This window comes from Mustela nigripes, chromosome 12 (genome assembly GCF_022355385.1).
Source record: "Mustela nigripes isolate SB6536 chromosome 12, MUSNIG.SB6536, whole genome shotgun sequence".
In the NCBI taxonomy this organism is placed as follows: domain Eukaryota; kingdom Metazoa; phylum Chordata; class Mammalia; order Carnivora; family Mustelidae; genus Mustela; species Mustela nigripes.
The window spans coordinates 142,847,417-142,855,851 of record NC_081568.1 but is presented as its reverse complement, the minus strand read 5'-3'; the positions used below and the strand labels follow the sequence as shown (position 1 = coordinate 142,855,851).

General features: G+C 41.9%; 1 long non-coding RNA gene across 1 annotated transcript; it reads left to right on the top strand.

The window, feature by feature from the left end:
- Nucleotides 1-2,593: 2,593 nt before the first annotated feature.
- LOC132028043 (uncharacterized) lies at nucleotides 2,594-8,234 on the top strand. The gene is made up of 3 exons (XR_009407336.1): nucleotides 2,594-2,730; nucleotides 2,967-3,003; nucleotides 8,152-8,234. It is a non-coding gene; the product is annotated as an uncharacterized LOC132028043 (long non-coding RNA).
- Nucleotides 8,235-8,435: the final 201 nt, after the last annotated feature.

Below are 8,435 nucleotides of genomic sequence, written 5' to 3'. Positions count from 1 at the left end.
GGTGCTGGTCACGTACCTGATCTCAGGCCAGCATTTTAGGAATCTAATTAGTACATTTCCCCCCGTTTTCTGGAAGGCTGTGCACATCTGTCTTAGAGTGATGAGAATCTATCCTCTGTTATAGTTATGCATTTTGGTTTTGGAATGGGAAAGAATAGCGAGATGCCAATACCTAGTTATATCCTTGGGGATCCCTTTGGCTACAATTCACCAGATCAAATCATGAACCTGAGCATGGTCTCTGGGATGATGTAGACGCCCGCAGAAATGAAATGTTGATAAAAACCCTAAGGGTTGATAAAATTTCATTTTTCAGGGAGAAGACAAGGGAAGTAAAATATTTCGAAATTGCCTACATTAGTGATAAACATATGTTTTCTCCACTGTTGACAGACTGACCACCAATAAATATTATTTTGTCGCCTCAGGTAAAGGACGCACAAAGCACATACTGGGCTGATTACCTATTTTTAAAATAATATATATTTTAAGCTAAGGTCAGTTCTAAAACATAACTTGAATTGGCAGAGGGCGCTCAGGGTACTAGGAGTGAGCAGGTGTTGGTGGCAATGATGAGGCAGGCACATTAAAAATTCTTTTGTTTCTGTGATTAATTGAACCTTCTCTGGGTCCATGAAATATGAACTGATTTCTAGTTTTCGTAAGGACTCTGGTTAATTTGTAGGGCGACTAAATATGTGATTTGCAGTATGTTCTTTATAATTGAAGGGGGAAAGAAAACAAAGGCTTGGTCTCTGTTTCACAGCCTGCAAAGTCAGTGGTGCCGATTGGGATTTCTTGTGCTCTTATCTTTTTCCCCCTTAGCTTTTTATTTACTTCTTTTATGTTTTAAAAAGATTTTTTAATTTATTTGTCAGAGAGAGAAAGAAAGAGCACAAGCAGGGGAAGAAGCAAGCTCCTGGCTGAGCAAGGAGCCCAGTGCGGGACTTGATCCCAAGACCTTGGAATCATGATGTGCTTAACTGACTGAGCCAGCCAGGTGTCCCTATTTAGTTATTTTTTTTAAAAAACTGTTTTACTGAGGTATAATTGATATGCCAAGAACTGTATGTATTTCATGTGTACCATTTCTTACACCTTCTCCTTGTGCCAAAATTTTAAAAAATGAATTTTTGCCAGAAGACCGGAGCCACGTAAAAGTTATTCAGCCAGGTAACTTCTGAAATCAGACTTGCCGGAGCAATAAACTTGATAAATGATGCTATTTACAATTTGGTGAAATTTCCTTTTATAAATCTGAATTAAGAATGGAAACTCTGTGAACTTTAACCATACATGGAAATTGGCTGGCTTTGCAGCATGGGCTGTTAGCCATTGGTATTTGAGGGTTTAAAAAACCAGTCATTTCCTCCAGTGTCAAATAAAAGAAAATTCTAGACAGTGATGTAAACATGGACATGAAGGGAAGGAGTTTGAACTCTACAGGAGAAAGAAATTATAGATGTAACTGACAACTCCATAGAATGTAGGTGGAAACAAAGTTGTAGAAGGTGAATCAAATGGGTAGTGTTATCTGACTTCAGTTTCTGATCTCCAGATCCAAATTTGTCAGTCATCGAAGCTTGATTTTCAGACCTTACTGTCTGTTTGAGACAATGAAGAAGAAGTTTTTGGCTGACTGGTCAGTGAAGACAATTGGATTAATCAAGGTATGCTTTGTGACTATGGTTGCAAAAATGCAACATGATTTTTAAAAAATCTTTGTATTAACTTTAAGAAGTGGTTCTTGTTTTGGGGGAAAGTTATTAACCCAGTCTGAAAATTTTCTTTGTAAGAATGGGCATATGTTCTAAAATATCATACATGATTCAGGAAGTTCTCAGACGTTCTCTCTTGTCAATGATTAGAAAACAAGCAGTCTTAATTGTTGAGATGAAATATAAGGCTTGACCCTGTCCCACCAGGAAAGGGGATTTTCCTTCTTAAAAATGACAAAAAGAAATGCTCTCAGATTTGATGGCAATACAGTATTTGTGTTGTGAATTCACATGCTTTTGCTATTTAAAAAAAAAAAAATCAAGGTCCTCATCTTTCTTAAAGGTACAAAATATTATTCATCAGTTTTGACTTTGGGGTTAGGAATCCTCTGAAGTTTTGCATCTTGGCACACAGAGCCACTCCTGCGATCCTCAGGTGGTGGTTCTTAGGTGTTCATGTGCCTGGGAACAAACTGAGGAGGTGGTTTTGATGACAGATTTGTGGGTCCAGGCCCTCAGTGAGTCTGACGTGTAGGTTTACAGTAGGGTCAACTGTCTGTGTTTTCACAGGTGCTCTGGGCAGTTTTCATGCTCCTCTGACCACATTCTGAATCACAGTGATTGGAAACCACCAGATCTTTGGTCCCTCTCCCTACCCGCCCAAATTCTCTTTTCATTTTCCTCTAGAACTCTGTTTCTTTTAGATTTTAATGTGTCTCTATGTGTCTGTGAATAGAATTTTTCTCTTTTTTCTTCTGCTTTATTCTTTATTTGTTAATATAGTCCTTCAATTGTGTTACTCACTTTCTCTTCCTTGATTTGACTTTTTAAAAAAGATTTGTTCATTATAGACAGAGTGAGAGCATGAGCGGGAGCGGCAGAAGGAGAGAGAGAACCTCAAGCAGACTTCACATTGAACTTGGAGCCTGACATGGGGCTTGATCTCACCAACCCAAGATCAAGACCTGAGCTGAAATCGAGAGTTGGACACTCAACTGACTGAGCCATCCAGGTGCCCCTTCTTTGATTTTCCTTTAACAGAACTGAAACATAGGGTTTATAATGAGTTATACTTATTAAATACATGCCAGTTTATCGGGCTTTTGTTAACTTACAGCACACATGGGTAAAGCGTTTTATATTTCACTTTCTTTAAGTGTGACAAATATAAGCTGTTTTTGTTGTTGTTGTTGTTTTACCAATGTGTTCATATCTTTGTTTTCTTCCTGCTTTACCCGGTGCCTCAAGGAGCTGTAGGTGAGGAATTACTGAAGAGAGAACCCAGGTGAGTAAGAATTCGAGATACCCATGCAGTAGGCTGGAGGCTGGGCAATCATCCTTCAGAATTCGTTCCCGAGGACGCTGGGCATGTCTGCTGATAAGGGACAGAATTCCCCTCATCAGAGACAAAGATAAAAAACAAAGTTTCCTTTGAAAGATTGGTCAGTTCTTTCAAAAGAAATCAGATCACTATCTTGTTAAAAAAGGAAAATCAGTCAACTATAGTCTGTCTATAAAACACAATCAAAATATGAACTACCTACCTCAATATTTGGTACGGAATGGACTGCCAGTAAATGGGGGATGAGAAACTCCTGGCAATTGTTATTTCTGATGTTTTTGAAAATATATCGAATATTAGCTAGAGATTTAATGTATGCTGTATATATGATATATTTGCATGCCTGACCTGTCGGCAGAGCCCAGTGGTTCAGAGCTATGGGGTGTCTATCCACCACATGGGGCTCGAACTCAAGAGCCCAAGGTCAAGAGTTGCGTGCTCTTCTGACTGAACCAGCTAGGAACCTCCAGCTGGCCCTGATTTAAAACCCAGAGGGGCCACTGTGTAATGGTAGACTGGAACTAGTTACCAAGTCTCTCTCAATCTGTTTGTTTTTTTCCCCCCATCTGGGTAATGTGGGTAACAGCAGTAGTTCCATCATTGGTGTTTTTGGAGGACTCAGTGTGATGTGCAGATCAAGCATTTAGCACTCTGCCTGACAAAGAGCCGTGTTAGATGACCGGAATGATCTCTATTCTTCCTGAACACAGACCATTTGTTAGTTCCCGGGAGGCGTGTGCTAAGGAAAGCAAACTATCACCTTTTACTCTCTTACTCACTGTTGCATCTCATTTATAAAAGATCAGTGACCCAAATATTGTTTACAGTGCTTAGAATGTCCAAGCAAAACCATCAGCTAACTACAATATCGTCAAGTGTTTGCTGCGTTAGCCAACATACATGGCACATACCTCTCAATGGTGTAACTTGCAGCAAGGACGCTCATCTCTCAGTGCTGAGGACATGGGCTCCTCAACTGCTCCTTGCCATGTGGTCTTGGGTGAGTCCCTCAAAATTCTAAGCATCAGCTTTTTTTTTTTTTTTCCCCCCAAATGAGGACAGAACTCTGTGGTATAAGGTTGTTGAAAAGATTGAGACAGGGAGTGAGCAGGCTTAGCCTGCAGAAGGCAGAACAGACCTCTCTCATGCCTTCTGCCACAGTGCTGGGAACTCACAGTTGGTGGGGCAAGAACAGGTCTCTGCCTCCCAGTCAGAACCACTGAACACTTCGCCTCCCTAGTGACTCAACCATGGGGGGATGGCTGCTCCAAGCTAGACCAGTCAGACTCGCTTCTCATCTTTCATAGGGACATAGAGACTCTTGTTAGTTGGTCTTGAGTTCTAGAGGGGAGATGTCAGTGGTCAGCAGGAATGTACTCACTTCTTTTTCACCACTGGTGCTACTTTTTACTAGTGCAAAGAAAACCACTGGGTAGAGAAAGGACAAGTAAAGCAATGCTTAGGGGCACCTGGGTGGCTCAGTGGGTTAAAGCTTCTGCCTTCAGCTCAGGTCACAGTCCTGGGGTCCTGGGTTGGAGCCTGCTATGCTCAGCAGGGAGCCTGCTTCCTCTTCTCTCTCCCTGCCTGCCTCTCTGCCTACTTGTGATCTCCGTCTGTCAAATAAATAAATAAAAGCTTTAATAAATAAATAAATAAAGGCAATGTTCAGAGAAAAATAGCAATGAGAGCCTTCTTCAGCTAGAATTTGATGAGACTTGTAGCGGCTCGGGAGCACCCACTTCTTGGGCTGCATCCCTTACAAGGTCCTACTCTCTAATGCCTGCCTTTGGGTATTACTGATACTTTCCAAAAACTCTGTTTCTTTTCTTTCTTTCTTTCTTTTTTAAGTAGGCACCCAACGTGGCGCTGGAACTCATGATCCCGAGATCAAGAGTCACATGCTCTATTGGGGTGCCTGGGTGGCTTAGTCAGCTGAGACCCTGATCAGGTCATGATCTCAGAGTTGTGAGATGGAGCACCATGTTGGGCTCTGCGCTCAGTGGGGAGTCTCCTTGGGGCCTCTCTCTCCCTCCCCCCTGCCCCTCCCTGCTGCGCTCTTTTCTCTCTCTCTCTCTCAAATAAATAAATAAGTCTTAGACAAAGCAAAACAAAACAAAAACAGAGTCACACGCTCTATTGACTGAACACGCCAGGTGTCCCCCCAAAATTTGTTTTTGCTAAGCTAGCTTAGCTGTATTTTTCTCTGTTGCAACCACATGATTGACTTGTGAACACAACCACACAGCAACTGCTGGTTTCCCTTTCATTTACTTGAAGTTTCTTGAAATCCTAATCAGGGGTTTCCAAAGCACCTGTGATACTGTGGCCCCCTTCTTCTATTGATATGGGAACTGAGGCTCAGAAATGTGTTTGAATGGCACAGTCAGTATTATATGAAAGCTAGAAGAGTCGAAAGTATTTACTTACCAAGTTGCATGGCAGAAGAAACAGGTGTGTGTATGTGTGTGTGCGCCTGCATGAATTTGGGGGGCAGTGATTTATCTGTTTCACACTATCTGAAATTTTGTTTACATGACCTGCGCAGACACATTTCAGGCTTTTGAACAGAGGCAGAATGCCTCATTTGGGATTATTGCCTCTTTTGTTATTTCCCAGTAAGCAAGTTGAACCTCTTCCGTGGAAATACTCAATGGAAATACATTTAGGATTTTGTAACTATAAATGGAATTAATTATGAGTTTCAGAATTTCTGATGAATTCATAAAGATAAGCCGCTTTACATTAAGCGATTTCATTAATTAGAATCAGAATCGCTGAGAAGTCTCTTTTCTATTTTGAGGTTTCCAAACATTGGAGGCAAAATCTGTAAGAGATAATCCTGTTTACCATGAAACCCCAAAACATAAACAAATGGGGAAAGCATTCTTTAGACTTCAAGATGTTCAGCTTTCTTGAATTGAAAGAAATAGGTCTGCAAACATTCCTGGCTTGGGACGCCTGGGTGGCTCAGTTGGTTAAGCAGCTGCCTTCGGCTCAGGTCATGGTCCCAGCGTCCTGGGATCAGAGTCGCGCATCGGGCTCCTTGCTCCGTAGGGAGCCTGCTTCTCCCTCTGACTCTGCCTGCCATTCTGTCTGCCTGTGCTCGCTCGCGCTTGCTCGCTCTCTGACAAATAAATAAATAAAATCTAAAAAAAAAAAAAACAACAACATTCCTGGCTATATGGAACTTTTTCTTTCTTTAACATTTGTTTTATTTTTTACACTTTCCTTTTATAGTAATATTTGGAGAGACCCCTGGATGGCTGAGCAGGTTAAGCCTCTGCCTTCGGCTCAGGTCATGATCCTAGGGTCCTAGGATCGAGCCCCTGCAGTGGGCTCCCTGCTCAGCTGGGATTTTAAGATCTTAAGATATTTGGGGAGTCCGCTTCTCCCTCCCCCTCTGCCCCTGACCCCCTTACTTCTGCTCTCATTCTCTTTCTCTCTGTCAAGTAAATAAATCAAATCTTTTAAAGGGTTGGGGGGCACTGGGGATTAGATAATTTCTGTGGACTGGAAAAATACATACTCTGCTTTTACGAAAATTTTAACTGAAATTTACCTAATGATGTTTCTGACTCAAAATTTTTATGTCCAGTGGTCCTTGACCTCAGATGCATGTGAGAATATCTGGGAGTTTTAAACACTCCCAATGCCTCAGGTTGTGCCCCAAGCAAATGAAATTGTTATCTCTGGGGGTGATGGGCACACACCGTGACATGAAATAGCCATAATCACAGAGAAGTACTTTATTTTATTATGTCAATTGCATTTAAGATCAGTTTCCTCGGGGTGCCTGGGTGGCTCAGTGGATTGGGCCACTGCCTTCAGCTCAGGTCGTGATCTCAGGGTCCTGGGATCGAGCTCCACATCGGGCTCTCTGCTCAGCGGGAGCCTGCTTCCCTCTCTCTCTCTGCCTGCCTCTCAGCCTACTTGTGATCTCTCTCTGTCAAATAAATAAATAAATAAAAATCTTTATTAAAAAAAAAAAAAAGATCAGTTACCTCAAAGCTTATCAGTTTTGTATTTCTTTGGGAGTCAGTTCCTCCCTGTTCAGCCTCCCTAACCACAATCACGAAAGTCAGATAGTTCTAATTTCAGTAGGAGAAACAGAATTGGTCTATCATCATCGAGCTAAAAAACGAAGAGGTTGTGAAGGAAAATCATCAGACGTGATACCATGTTTAAAAATTAGTAGCATTCAGAGGCACCATGTTTAAAAATTAGTAGCATTCAGAGGCACCTGGGTGGCTCAGTTGGTGAAATGTATGCCTTTGGCGCAGGTCATGATCCCAGGGTCTGGGGATCGAACCCCGAATCGGGCTCCCTGCTCAGCTGGGATTTTGCTTCTCCCTCTCCCTCTGCCTTCTGCTCTCCCTGCTTATACTCTCTCTCTTGCCTTAACTACCTCCATTTTTTTTTTTTTTTTGCCTTAGTCTGTACTCTTTAATGGGTTAGTCCTTCTTTCCAGCTTACCACTTCACTCAGGCAAAAGGCCCGGCAGACAAAATATCTTATAATGGGAACTGAATCTCCCCCCTCAAGCAATGAGGACTGCCATGGTGCCAGCGAGACCCCGCGTGACTGACCCCAAGACGATGATAGACCTGACCTCCACTTTGCACCTGTACTTACCCCCTGACCTTTGTCCCATATTGTCCTTACATAAACCTAGAGGTACTTTCTTCCCTTTGGAGCTAGTTTTTGGCACACCATAGTCCTCTCTTCCCAATGTTGGCCTCACGGAAATAAATTCCTTTCTTGGTTTACCACTACTTATCTCTCTGCCTCTGAATTTCTTAGTGGTGAGCATCTAAACCTGGTCCATTTGGGATCCCTGGAGCTCAAGTGCTTTTACTCCCTTGGCCTCTGGTAACACCAGTAAGCTGTTATAATCACATTTTCTGTGTACTATCATGTGAAGAAGGTTGGGGAGCATCTCATTTGAACCTTAGAGTAACACTGTGAGGCAACCATTTGTTTTTTGAATTTTATAGATGAAGTATTTTAAATCTTTGGGAATTAAGGATTGTATTAAAATCACAGGGTAATTCACAGAACTAGTATTTGGATCCTACTGTTCTTTTATTGCAGCTTCTGAAGTGTGTTAGAATGCAGAATGTGGAAACGTCTTATGGAGTGGTGCACCCAAAACACAGGGGAGAACCAGACGTTGGGGGAGAAGCAGACATTGATTGTGATCTAGTGAGATCTGGGAAGGCTTCCTGGAAAGTTTGCCATTTGCGCTGGACCTTCAAGAACGTGTGGATTTCTGGAGGTAAAAATAGGGTGTTATCCTAGGTTTATGTAATAAATAGTAATCAATTTTTAAAAATATTTTATTTATTTGTTTGACAGAGAGATGGAAATAGCAACAG